The 14,456-nt window shown below is 35.8% G+C and overlaps 3 non-coding genes across 3 annotated transcripts; 1 reads left to right on the top strand and 2 right to left on the bottom strand.

Moving 5' to 3' along the window:
• The first annotated feature begins 8,403 nt into the window (after nucleotides 1-8,403).
• Nucleotides 8,404-8,475, top strand: Trnad-guc (transfer RNA aspartic acid (anticodon GUC)). The gene has a single exon. It is a non-coding gene; the product is annotated as a tRNA-Asp (tRNA).
• A 75-nt stretch (nucleotides 8,476-8,550) lies between these two features.
• Trnad-guc (transfer RNA aspartic acid (anticodon GUC)) lies at nucleotides 8,551-8,622 on the bottom strand. The gene has a single exon. It is a non-coding gene; the product is annotated as a tRNA-Asp (tRNA).
• A 4,761-nt stretch (nucleotides 8,623-13,383) lies between these two features.
• Nucleotides 13,384-13,455, bottom strand: Trnad-guc (transfer RNA aspartic acid (anticodon GUC)). The gene has a single exon. It is a non-coding gene; the product is annotated as a tRNA-Asp (tRNA).
• Nucleotides 13,456-14,456: the final 1,001 nt, after the last annotated feature.

The raw sequence follows: 14,456 nt of genomic DNA, 5'->3' as shown, positions 1-14,456 counted from the left end.
TAAAAATTTCTGCAATTTAGTATTTCTAGTCAACAGTTACTGGAATGTAATGAGTCCCTTATGCAAAGATCCCCTATATAAAGATTCCATCCAGTTTTTATTGCATAGGAGTTTTTAGACATGTGGGTAAACATTTTCATGTCAAGTAACAGTCAGTGTACCTTGAGATCAAATAAGGAATATTTTTGTAAAATACACCTTTTTCCGCATTTTCTTGGATCGTTATTTAAATATTTTTTGTTAAAAATTTAAAAAAAAAATCATGAATTTTTTGTAGAATCCATCTCTTGTATATAATCAAAGTGGTGTAGGGTATCATATGGTCTGACCCGTTCGATATAATAATATAACTATATATAATTAATATAATCAACATATTACACTTTCAGGTATTAACAATGAGAACCCCTTTCATTAACATTACACCCCATTAATTACCCTTATATTGTATTTTTTTTATTAAACCCAAAATTCTAAAACAATTACAACCATAAACCGTCCCCAAAATGGCAAATAAAACAATTTTAACCACTCAACTATACATATAAAACTGTAAATGTTGACAACTTAACCAAAAATTTGGTTGACATACGTCAAAACCAAATTAGTTATAAACGTGTATATGTATGTGTTTGCAATTTGCCTCAAAGCACCTAGCAATAGTAAAAAAGCGTCGTAATTAATGTCATAAAAACTAGTTAAACAGTTTATGATTTGTTATGACAAAAGTGTCATAAAAGTGTCTTCCTGTCAAGTGCCATAGGGGGTGGCAAAAAAAAGCCAACCAACTGTATATCTGTCAATAAAACTCCGGCTAAATTGTTTATACAGTTGTTTTGTTCAGTTTTTCATATTTTTTATAATAAATAAACTCTTGTTTAAATTAGTTTTTTTACAAATTATGACTGACACTTTGACAAATTTATTCTAACAGTTTATTATAAAATGCACTAGTGTGTGATTTTTTTTTTTTTGGTGTACATTTTTTGTTTAAATGTTTTTTTATTGTATTTTTTTAAATACTAAAAAATCCAATTCTGTTTTGTTAATTAAAGTAATTAAAACTAGTTGAAAATTTGCCATAAATTTAAACTTTATAGACTGGTTTGTTTGGTTGCAGTGTTTGTGTGTGTGTGTATGTGTGAGTTTATGTATTTGTGTTGTCTGGTATGTTGCAATCATAAACATGTATATCCTTTGTTAAGTTTGGGGTTATTTTTTCCAGTTTTTTTGTTTTGTTCAGAGGGAATTCAAAAACATTTTTTGGACATGCAGTAAAATCGTGCACATCGTGTCTGATGTGCTCCATAAAAATAAGACCAAAATCATTATTTGTGCATGAGTATCTCTCTCGCTTTTTGAAGAGGTACGGACGCTCTTCAAATAACAAGAATGATATAAACAAAAATGTTGGATTTTTTTTTTCGGACAGAGACGTTGTTGGGAAGATATCAAGTAACTATGGGAAATCTTAAAAAACCAAAATTCGTAATAATCTTGAAAATGTTGCGAAAATGTTAACAATATAAAAAGTTAATTTAGTGACACTAGAAGGAGACTATAATCATACCAGGGACCTATACTGAAAGCAGTAAGGAAAGTAGTAAAGTCAGACGGGGCCGACTATATGATATCCTTCACCACTTTGGGTATATTCAACAGATGAATCCTAACAGACTTCGCATTTTTGAAATTGAAATTGGATCCATAAACATGTCATTCTGTAACCTATACTATTTTTTTCATTTGATAAGATATAGAGTTGCTTCTTACAATATGTAAATCAATTTAAAGCAAATATCAATCCGGGTGCCCGATTGGATAAACATGAGTAGTTTGGTGCACCGGCCATTTTGATTGTATATATAGGAGCTCTATCAAAATCTGAACCGATTTACGTTGTGCAAAATCTGAACCAATTTCAACGTGACTTGCAAGGACTAACTTATATTAATTATCATTGTACAAAATTGTGTGGCAATCGGACAAACTTTGGGTCTTTAGTGCACAATTTACATAAAATCGGAAGAAAATATATATAGGAGCTATATCTAAATCTGAACCGATTTTCACGAAACTTAGCACACATCATTCTAGACCTAATTCGGTACACTATACAAAATTTCCTATAATTCGAAAGATATATAGGGACTTTGGTACACCATTTACATTAAATCGGACGAGAATATATGTATAGGTGCTATATCTAAATCTGAACCGATTTTCAAGAAACTTAACACATCACCTTTATAGACCTAATTCATTACCCTGCAAAATTTCGTTAAAATCGAAAGATACTTAGGGACTTTGGTACACCATTTACATTAAATCGGAGGAAAATATATATGGGAGCTATATCTAAATCTGAACCGATTTTCAGGAAACTTAACACACATCATTCTAGGCCTAATTCATTACGCTGTGCCAAATTTCGTGCAAATCGATAGAGATATAGGAACATTGGTGCACCATTTATATTAAATCGGACGAAAATATATATGGGAGCTTTATCTAAATCTGAACCGATTTTCAGGAAACTTAACACACATCATTCTGGACCTAATTTATTACGCTGTGCCAAATTTCGTTCAAATCGAAAGATACTTAGGGACTTTGGTGCACCATTTACATTAAATCGGACGAATATATATATGGGAGCTATATCTAAATCTGAATCGATTTTCTGCAAACTTAACACACATCATTCTAGGCCTAATTCAGTACGCTGTGCCAAATTTCGTGCAAATCGAAAGATATATGGGGACTTTGGTGGACCATTTACATTAAATCGGACGAAAATATATATGGGAGTTATATCTAAATCTGAACCGATTTTCAGGAAACTTAACACACATCATTCTAGGCCTAATTCATTACGCTGTGCCAAATTTCGTGCAAATCGAATGATATATGGGGACTTTGGTGGACCATTTACATTAAATCGGACGAAAATATATATGGGAGCTATATCTAAATGTGAACCGATTTTCACGAAACTTAGCACACATCATTCTAGACATAATTCATTACGATATGCCAAATTTTGTGCAAATCGAAAGATATATAGGGACTGTGGTACACCATTTACATTAAATCGGAGGAAAATATATATGGGAGCTATATCTAAATCTGAACCGATTTTTCCCAATTTCAATAGGGTTCGTCCTTGGGCCAAATAAGTGATCTATGACAAATTTCATCCAAATCAGTTCATAAATGCGACCTGTACTTTGTTCACAAAAATACATGGACGGACAGACAGACATGCGTAAATCGAATCAGATAGTGATTCTATGCATATTCTTAAAAGGAACCATGTATCTATCTTGTTTCCTTTTGCACAAAGACATAATACCCTGTACCACAGTGTGGTGAAGGATATAAAAATTTCGGCTAAACTGCAGCCGAGTGCTTTTGGTTGAATCTTTTGTTTCGGTAGTATTATGTTGATTCGGGTCGATTCAGACTTTACAGATCACAATTATGATACGAACATTACGAGATAGAATTCTGGTCTACAAACAAAGATATATTTTATGTATTTTACTTACTCATAATTAACTATCCCCTCAAAACCACAGCTCTGCTACTGATGATCCTGACATCAGGAATGGAGGGGAATTTCAACAATAAAAAAACATTTATCATAAATGTTTTTTGTTGTTCTGTTGCTTTCGTGTCGAACTGAGTGCTATTGGTGTATGTGTGTCCAACAAACAAATGTCGAGTCGGTTATATCCTTGTATATCCTGGTCGAAAAACGTGTTGTTTATGCAAAGAGTGTTGCTATGTCTGGATTGTGCAAAAATAGCCCCAAAGCATAGAAATAGTTATATGTATGTATATACAATCAAATAAACATACCAACACACACACATACACAAATATTTATATAAACAAAAACACAAAAAAAAACTATAAATCGAAAAATGAACAGAATTCCCCAAAAAACTACATTTATTTTTTTTCCTGGCCAGATAAACAGATTTTTGTTCGGTTTTAAACAAATAAATAATATTGTCCGACTAGTAGTTCAAATATAGAAATAAATAATATTTTATTTAAAAATAAAATATAACATATAAAAATAAAGAAAAAAGTCACACAACTAGTTGTTGAAGAAAACTTTAAATTAAAAGTTTTATTCTGTTTTATTTGTTTCGCTTATTTTTAGGAAACTTGGTGAAAGCAAAACAATAATAACAACAGCAGCAGCCCGACTGAACGGCAACGAAAGAAACAACAAATTTTAATTACAATGTCTGCTGTGGACATTTTAGTGTCCTTTAACCAGCATCCTTATTTTAACAGAGACTTTTCTTGGTCCTACTCCATGGGTGGAGTTTGAGAGGGACACCCTTTTGTTTGTTTTCAATGTTAAGCCAAAGAAGTTGAAACTATGTTCAGTTCAGTAGGGTCGAATGGAGTGTGCACTACTATATATAAGCGCTAGGATTTTCTTAAAAAAATCAATAGCCTAAATAGGCGTGGATTTTTAAAAAAATATTTTTCCAATGTCCTACTTTAGGCGTGGAATTTTTTAAAATATTTTTCCAATGTCCTACTTTAGGCGTGGAATTTTTTAAAATATTTTTCCAATGTCCTACTTTAGGCGTGGAATTTTTTAAAATATCTTTCAATAGTCCACCTTCAAGGCCTACCATAGAAATGGATTTTTTTAAATAGTCTACCATAGGCGTGAATTTTTATACCCCACACAACTATGTTGTCAGGGTATTATAGCTTCTTGCAGCCCCAAAAGTTTGTAACGCCGCGAAATATTGATCCTAGACCTACCTTTCAGTATACCGATCGTAATATCTCGACTAGCTGAGTCGATCTAGACATGTGTGTCCGTCCGTCCGTCTGTCCATTATAATTTGTAAACACGATACAGGCCACAGTTATGAACCAATCTTAACTAAATTTTGCATGTAAGATTGGTTCTGGCCAATGAAGACCCCTATTGTTTTGGGAAAAGATCGGTTAATATTTAGGGGATGAAATGGACCAAAAACTTTATTTTTGTCGGTTTTTCTGGTCGCTCCAGAGGCCGCAATTATGGCCCAAACACCGCGAATGGATGGAGAAGGGGATCGGGCCAAAGAATAAGCATGCCTGATTTGATAAAGATCGGTCAATATTTAGCGGGTCAAATGGACCCTAACTTTTGTGTGAAATATGACAAAATTTGTATTCTATAGCGTATATATTATATATATATATATAACATTACAACACAACCCACGGTGAAGATAATCTGGACAAGTAATTAGAGGAGCTGTACAGATTACTAGTAACATTTGCTGACCTCTAGCCACTCAAAAGTTTGCAAATATCGCGAAATATTGGCCAATCTCAGAATATAGAACCGCAGAAAATTAGATTTTCATGGAAGTTGTGTAGGGTATCGTATGGTCGGCCCGTCCGACTATACTGCTCCGCTCACTGGTTTTAAAATAGTCTACCATAGGCGTAGATTTTTTTAAAAATATTTTTGAACTAGTCTCCATAGTCGTGGATTTTTGTACCCTTAACCACACTGTGGTACAGGGTGCATATGTTTGTAACAGGTAAAAGGAAACGAGATAGTCCCATGGTTCCTTTTGAGAATATGCATAGAATCACTTTCTAAGTCGATTTATGCATGTCCGTCCGTCTGTCCATGTTGTAAACATGTACTTGTAAACAAAGTACAGGTCGCATTTATGATCCGAATTAGATGAAATTTGGCATAGGTAACTTATTCGGCCCAATGACGAACCCTATTGAAATTGGGAAAAATCGGTTCAGATTTAGATATAGCTTCCATATATATTTAACCGATTTAATGTAAACGGACCCTATATATCTTTCGATTTGCACGAAATTTGGTACATCCTAATCATTTAGGTCTAGAATGATGTCTGCTAAGTTTCGTGAAAATCAGTCCAGATTTAGATATAGCTCCCATAAATTGTTTCGTCCGATTTCATATAAATGGTGCACCAAAGTCCCTATATATCCTTCAATTTGCACGAAATTTGGCATAGCGTACTGAACTAAGTCTAGAACGATGTGTGTTAAATTTCGTGAATATCTGTTCAGATTTAGATATAGCTCCCATATATATTTTTCTCACCAGATCTTTATATCCCTCGGCACGAAATTTGGCATAGCGTAATGAATTGGGCCTAGAATGCACCAAAGTCGCTTTATGTCCTATATATTTTCATCCGCCTTTATATCCTTCGAATTGCAAAATTTGGCATAGCGTACTGTATGTTTCGTGAAAATCGGTTCAGATTTAGATATAGCTCCCATATATATTTTCGTCCGATTTTATGTAAATGGTGCACCAATGTTTGCCCTATATATCGATTTGCACGAAATTTGGCATATATATTTTTCTCCGATTTTAGGTAAATAGTGCACCAAAGTCGCTTTATGTCCTTCCCTTTATATCCTGGAATAATGAGTCGTATGTTTCGGGGAAATCGGTTCAGATTTAGATATAGCTCCCATATATATTTTCGTCCGATTTTATGTAAATGGTGCACCAATGTCCCTATATATCGATTTGCACGAAATTTGGCATAGCGTACTGAATGAAGTCGAGAATTATGTGTGGTAATTTTCGGAAAAATCTGTTCAGATTTCGATATAGCTCAGAATATACGACTCTAAATCTGCCCGAATGAAATTAAATTTAGCATAGGTTGCAGACAAGGGTATGTTCTTTCGAGGGAACATTGACATTCAATTCCAAGGATACATATGTACAATTTACCCAAAGTGGTGCAGGGTATCATATAGTCGGCCCAGTTCGACATTACTTCTTTCCTTACTGGTTTAAAAATATGTTTTTAAGGTCCTACTAAAGGCGTGGATTTTTTCAATGTCCTTTCAGAGGCGTGTTTTTTTATTAAATATTTTTTCTGTATTACGAAATTTACAAAAGGTATAATAAGCTTAACAATCCGATTTAAAAGAGCGAATATAAAAAGTGCATGCCAACTTTTCAGAATTCATTCATTCCCTTTACATAAACAACGACAAATGTATGAAGTGTCTATTCTGCGCTCCTCTACATGTCCAGCCGGATATTTCAGCTGTCCAAACGGGACAGAGTAGAGTCAGACTTGTTTCCTAGTTACGCCTTGGTCATTTGGCTGTTGGAGAACAAATCATACATACAGATGTATGTCCAATGTGTGTATGATGTTGCAAAGTTGAAAACTTTTGTTTGCTAGTTTTGTGTTTTGCAACAATAACTCTCCCTACGTACACGGTCCGGTAACTCTTTCGCAGGATAACAACAAAAGGCTTGACACACTCGAAATGTCCTAAACAGTAATCCAGTGTGGAACACATCAGTCGTTGCAGATTTTTTTTTCGTTTCAGCTGGGCTCATATCAAGGAAGTGGTATAGAGGGTCGGATGACTGCCTGGATGTATTTAAGCCTTGCAGCTAAAATTTGGCCGGATATTTTATAAATTTAATAGAAAAACAACAGCAAAAAACAAACCAAACAAATGTTGTGACTATTTCTGGTGTATGCAAGTTATTGTGATTAGTAAAAACAACATTTGTAATTACTTACGTAGGGACATACATACATATGTTTGAGTATATGTCAAACTGGTATTGTAGTTGAAGTTAGAATAAGAACTTTTCAAAACGTTTAGTTTCAGTTTTAGATATGTTGGTAATTAATTCATATCCATGGATATATATTCAAATAATAAGTCCATTTGTTTGTGGCTTTAAAATATTTTTCTAAAAAAACTAGATATTTCCGACCTAGCTTACATTTCAGTTTTTTCGATATTTTTTATAAAAAAATACCCCTTTATGACGTTTTCACGTTTCCCCTTTCATTTCCCTTGGCTTTGTATGCCTGGCTACGTAACGATGCAATTCACCAAAGCGCGAAGAGCAGTATAATATCCTTATGGTGTCTGTTATGTTTTAGATTATGCCACAATTTTAACATCCGCTATAATACAAGAAACATTTCCGTTTATTTATTATTCTGACTATGAACCATGCTAAGCCGTTCATTTATTCGCCCAACCACCGGAGACAGGATTACAAACACCATGGAAAAAAGTGAAACAACAACATCCGCAATATAAATAAATATGCGGATATCCAAGGTGATAAAATATATCAACTCACCGCATATTATATTGTGGTGACAAATGTGATATTATGTACTACCCGCGAAATCGCTTAGAACGAAGGTCAAGGGCCGTGACGAAATTGGACATTTTAAAAGATAGGCGATAAAAGCGATATCAAATAAAGGACATCATTTTTTTCGGGACTTTTGGGTGCCTACTCTAAATGTGCATAACATTATTTTCCTAAAAACATTTATATTTTTTTTTTCAAGAAAATGCTTTAGCTTTTTTGCAAGATCCTCGATAGTATAGTGGTCAGTATCCCCGCCTGTCACGCGGGAGACCGGGGTTCAATTCCCCGTCGGGGAGGTTAGAAAACATTTTTTGTACTTTTTTATTTTTGCTAATAAAATTATTTAATAAAATAAAAAAAATTTGTGGAATCTCCCCGACGGGGAATTGAACCCCGGTCTCCCGCGTGACAGGCGGGGATACTAACCACTATACTATCGAGGATGTTATTTGTTTTGTGGCTAAATATTGTTTTGTGGAGATTGGATGATAGATTTATATGTGACAGTTTTGAAAATCAGTAGTGTTGGCGGGTTATTTGGGATACCATTTGTATTTTGTTTTTGCAATTTAGTCAGGCTGAATCCCAGTTTGTTGTTTTTATAAAAAAAAACAACTATTTATTAGTGGGGAATGTATGGCATTGTCAGCCGAGGGGTAATGCAGGGAAGACTATAGTTCCTGATCTCGTCACGGATGCTCAACAGTTTCCTTAGCTTTTTGCTTCTTTACAAAACACCTTTCATGAATGACCGGATGTAGACATTTTGCAAATGTGTACATAAAATCGATTGTACATAAATCCATTACTTACATTCAGATTTCTATATAACTATATAATTTTTTGGAGATCCTTTTATAGAAGTAAAGAGTGATTTGTTAAGAGCTTGATAACTTTTTTTTTTTTAAAACGCATAAAATTTGCAAAATCTCATCGGTTCTTTATTTGAAACGTTAGATTGGTCCATGACACTTACTTTTTGAAGATAATTTCATTTAAATGTTGACCGCGAATGCGTCTTAGGTGGTCCATTCGGAAAGTCCAATTTTGGGCAACTTTTTCGAGCATTTCGGCCGGAATAGCCCGAATTTCTTCGGAAATGTTGTTTTCCAAAGCTGGAATAGTTGCTGGCTTATTTCTGTAGACTTTAGACTTGACGTAGCCCCCACAAAAAATAGTCTAAAGGCGTCAAATCGCATGATCTTGGTGGCCAACTTACCGGTCCATTTCTTGAGATGAATTGTTCTCCGAAGTTTTCCCTCAAAATGGCCATAGAATCGCGAGCTGTGTGGCATGTAGCGCCATCTTGTTGAAACCACATGTCAACCAAGTTCAGTTCTTCCATTTTTGGCAACAAAAAGTTTGTTAGCATCGAATGATAGCGATCGCCATTCACCGTAACGTTGCGTCCAACAGCATCTTTGAAAAAATACGGTCCAATGATTCCACCAGCGTACAAACCACACCAAACAGTGCATTTTTCGGGATGCATGGGCAGTTCTTGAACGGCTTCTGGTTGCTCTTCACTCCAAATGTGGCAATTTTGCTTATTTACGTAGCCATTCAACCAGAAATGAGCCTCATCGCTTAACAAAATTTGTCGATAAAAAAGCGGATTTTCTGCCAACATTTCTAGGGCCCATTCACTGAAAATTTGACGTTGTGGCAGATCGTTCGGCTTCAGTTCTTGCACGAGCTGTATTTTATACGGTTTTACACCAAGATCTTTGCGTAAAATCTTCCATGTGGTCGAATAACACAAACCCAATTGCTGCGAACGGCTACGAATCGACATTTCACGGTCTTCAGCAACACTCTCAGAAACAGACGCAATATTCTCTTCTGTACGCACTGTACGCATTCGTGTGGTTGGTTTAATGTCCAATAAAGTAAAATGAGTGCGAAACTTGGTCACAATCGCATTAATTGTTTGCTCACTTGGTCGATTATGTAGACCATAAATTGGACGTAAAGCGCGAAACACATTTCGAACCGGACACTGATTTTGGTAATAAAATTCAATGATGAAATGTCAAAGCATACTGAGCATCTTTCTCTTTGACACCATGTCTGAAATCCCACGTGATCTGTCAAATACTAATGCATGAAAATCCTAACCTCAAAAAAATCACCCTTTATTATAAAAAATAAATGTCTTTTATAGGTTTTTCATGTGTCGAAGATAATCAAGAGGGCTTCTATGAATTAAGATTATTTCTATAAATAACAAGTAAAAACGTCAGTAAATTCGGTCGAGAAGAAGGTCAAGAGAACCTTTTACGAAGAGAGCCATTATATATTGTTAGATCTTTAAGGCAACATTCTAGATTTGTTTATAAAATAAATTACTTCCATAGGTATCATTTGTGGAAGATTGCTAAGGAGCATCAGTACATAATGGGGCAGATAGAGACCTTTGTCAAATATATTTCTTAGAACAATTAAAATGTTCGTTAAGTCTGGTCCAGTCGAACTTTTTATATCCTCCTCCATGTGGTGTGCATTCCTGATTCGGTAGTAACATTAATATAGGGGCCATGACTCTTTTTTTGAGAAATATAAATACTCAATTACAGATCTTCATGTTGGAATTGAGAATGGAAAATTACATCCACTTCGGAAGAATGACGTTTTTGTCAAAATTTGAACCCACATAAAAAATGTCCCGACTACAATTTGTATCACCCTCCAAGAACATATCTAACATAGTTCACAGACGGACAACTTTAAAAAAATGTTCTATAGGTATAAGATCTCCAGGTTAAGTTCTGATAATTTATGAACTTCTGGAGTTCTCTATACATAAAAGATCTCTTATGGGCATTTGTAAATCGGAGAACATCTAGAGAACTTTTATGAGTAGCAAACCCTTAAGCTGACTTACTTAGCCGATTCGAGGCGGAACGTTTGTTCCATAAATTGAACTTAAAAAAGATTTCCAGGCGCGTCGATCTTGTGCGCAGTTTTTTTTAGAATTTTTAAGACCATGTTTCGATTTGTTATCTTGCACTTGATCTTTCCATCTTATTTTTTGCTTTCCCTCCTGCTTGAACCATCAGTAGGTTCGCTTTTATATGCCTTTTAAGCTGGAGCATCCTCATCTATTCGCCTAGCCACTGAGTCGCTGTAGCTCGATACGTCTGACTATGTCGAGGTCCGTGTGGACCGAGGATGGTGGTTCATTCGACGTCGATATTCACCGTCCACACAGATCGGCCCGTAAATCTTTCGGAGATTTTTTCCTTTCAAATTCTCCAAGAGCTGCCTCATATTCATGCACAAGTACTCATGCTTCAGATTCATACAACAGCACGGGTAGTATCAGTCTCTTGTAGTGTGTGAGTTTGGTTTGGCGAGAGGTGGTTATGCTCTTGAATTGCTTACTTAGACCATAGTAGCTCCTTTTGGCCAACACTAATCTTCTCCAAATCTCAAAACTGATGTCATTTGTTTTATATATGACGGTATCGAAGTAGATGAAATCTCTGATTACCTCAAAGTTGTATTTATCAAATTCCACAGTTGGTCCGAGTCTACTCGACATTTTGCACTTCTTCTTAATTTGTTACAAGGTAGCTGTAGCCGTTCGCAATGTTCGACCCATTATGTCGATGTCTGTTCACCTTTGCTTCTCGTATGACCTTTTCCAGCAGGATGCTAAAAAGGTCACACGATAGGCTTTCACCATGCCTGATCCCTCGTTCGGTACTGAAGGGCTCCAAGGGGTCCTTTCCGTCTTTAACTGCTGACCTTGTGTCATTTTAAGTAATCCTGCATAGACGTATTAATTTGGCAGGAATGTATAAGTGTTATCGCTGGCAATTTTAAAAAATTTGCACAAAAAGTCGTTCCTTTGAAAAAAGGTCGCACAGAAAAATAAATTTGTCAATAAAAACGACGTAGAAAACCCCAAATTAGTTTGAATTAACACATAAAAAGGAAAATTCAACTTTAAAAACCAGTGAGCGGAGCAGTATAGTCGGACGGGGCCGACCATCCGATACCCTACACAACTACCACGGAACTCAAACTTTCTGCGGATGTTTATTCCGAACCTGGGCAATATTTCGTGATATTTTCACCCTCTTGCACTATTAGAGGTCCGAATATTACTAATTCTCAGGACTGCCTTTCTCATTGCTTGTCCAGTTTCCTTTCACCGGGGCTTGTGTTGTGATTTTTGGCTTTCAATAATTGGTATTAATTTAAAGGTCAACCACTCCTCTTGGATATACTATCAACTTCTCGGGTCTATGTCCTTCAGTGGTAAATACATACGCTATAGAATACCAATTTTGTCATTTTTCACACAAAAGTTAGGGTCGATTTGACCCGCTAAATATTAACCGATCATTATCAAAACAGGCATGCTTTGACCCGATCCCCTTCTCCATGCAAAAATTCGCGGTGTTCGGGCCATAATTGCGGCCTCTGGAGCGACCAGAAAAACCGACAAAAATAAAGTTTTTGGTCCATTTCATCCCCTAAATATTAACCGATCTTTTCCAAAAACAATAGGGGTCTTCACTGGCCAAAACCTATCCTACATGCAAAATTTTGTGAAGATTGGTCCATAACTGTGGCCTGTATCGTGTTTACAAATTATAATGGACAGACGGACGGACACACATGTCTAGATCGACTCAGCTAGTCGAGATATGACGATCGGTATACTTAAAGGTGGGTCTAGGACCAATATTTCGCGGCGTTACAAACTTTTGGGGCTGCACAAAGCTATAATACCCTGGCAACATAGTTCTGTGGGGTATAATAACAAAAAAAGAAAAGTCGCACAAAGCATAAAAAGTTGCAAACACAGTTGCAAATCAAAACGGTTGCAAATTGCGACTTTCTTCGCACAACGGTAACCCTGGCCCAGGCTTAGCTTTATACACCTCTGACAATACCTTAAAAAAGTGGTTCTATGTTAGCGGATATAAATTACGAAATTCTACATACTAGAGATATTTTCGAAGAAATTTATTCAAAATATTCAATTTGAGCTATGGGAGTTGGAGATGAGATATTTGTGACCCTATAGTAATTAACTCAGATTTGTTATTGCTAGAATTCGTAAATTCTTTACATTTTATTATGAGGGTATGGTGGAGTATGTGTCGCATCGCTATTGGATGACGTTCTCCCTACAGAATAATACTAAAGATTGTGAGAATCTTCCGTAAGATGTTTTAAAAAGGAAAGTCCTCCCCGACGGGGAATTGAACCCCGGTCTCCCGCGTGACAGGCGGGGATACTGACCACTATACTATCGAGGATTTGATATAAAATTTTAAATACACCTCCACATGCTATCTCCTAGTGCGATATTTCCTATATTTAATAATTTTGCGCCTCCAATAACCCCTATGAACTCTTAAAGATAATATTTCATTTAAATTTTATTTATTTTTTTAAATTTCCCTATACCGCATTTCCGTTTAGATTCACCAATGACCACATTATTAAACAGAACAAAAAAGTGTATAGCTCCTCTCAACATTACCATCTAAATAGTATTCTGTTCATATTAACAAATATAACCAACAAACAAATAACCCAACCGACAAATAGACAAGCACACAAACTGACAGACAGACGGACCGACTGACCACGAAAACCGTATTACTCGTAAAGCACTTGAAAGGAAATTTTCATTACGTTAATTACCGAAAACAAATATGAGCAATTTTTGAATGTGATTTCATTTATGTAAACACTACGGGAGTACTCGAACAAAACACACTTGGATTACCGCAAAAACCAAACCTACACACAAGAGCCCACCCACAGCCAACAGCAACCCAGCCATCCGCTCACACTGTTCGATGTGTTTTTTTTCCCTGTTCACATTTAAAACAAACAACATTCATGAATCTGGACTTTCGAATCTTTCGTTGCGCACAATAACAAAGGCACACTTGAGTTAACATAGTCAAGGCAATGGACAATAAAATGCTAGGTGGAGCGGGCTGGACTGGACTGAACTGAACTGGACATCAAAATAAAAACAACAGCAACAGCAGCAACAACATGAATGTTAACAACAAAAACATCAAAACAAATTATAAAACAGCAACAACGACAAGAACAACATTCAAACATTCGTTCGTTCGTTTGGACGTAGCGTCAGGATTCACCCAAAGGAATATAACACCGACATGACCATCACTGTCCAGCAACAACAACAACAATAGCACAAGCAGAAGTAACAGCAACAACGATGAAAAACTAGCCCTGGCATATTGCAAATGTTCAACCGACCACTTGACAGGGTATT

This window comes from Musca vetustissima, unplaced genomic scaffold (assembly GCF_032173495.1).
Source record: "Musca vetustissima isolate MV318-11 ecotype Yass unplaced genomic scaffold, APGP_CSIRO_Mvet_v1 utg39406, whole genome shotgun sequence".
NCBI classification, from domain to species: Eukaryota; Metazoa; Arthropoda; class Insecta; order Diptera; family Muscidae; genus Musca; species Musca vetustissima.
Note: the sequence above shows the minus strand (reverse complement) of the source record. Positions and strands in the feature narration are given on the sequence as shown.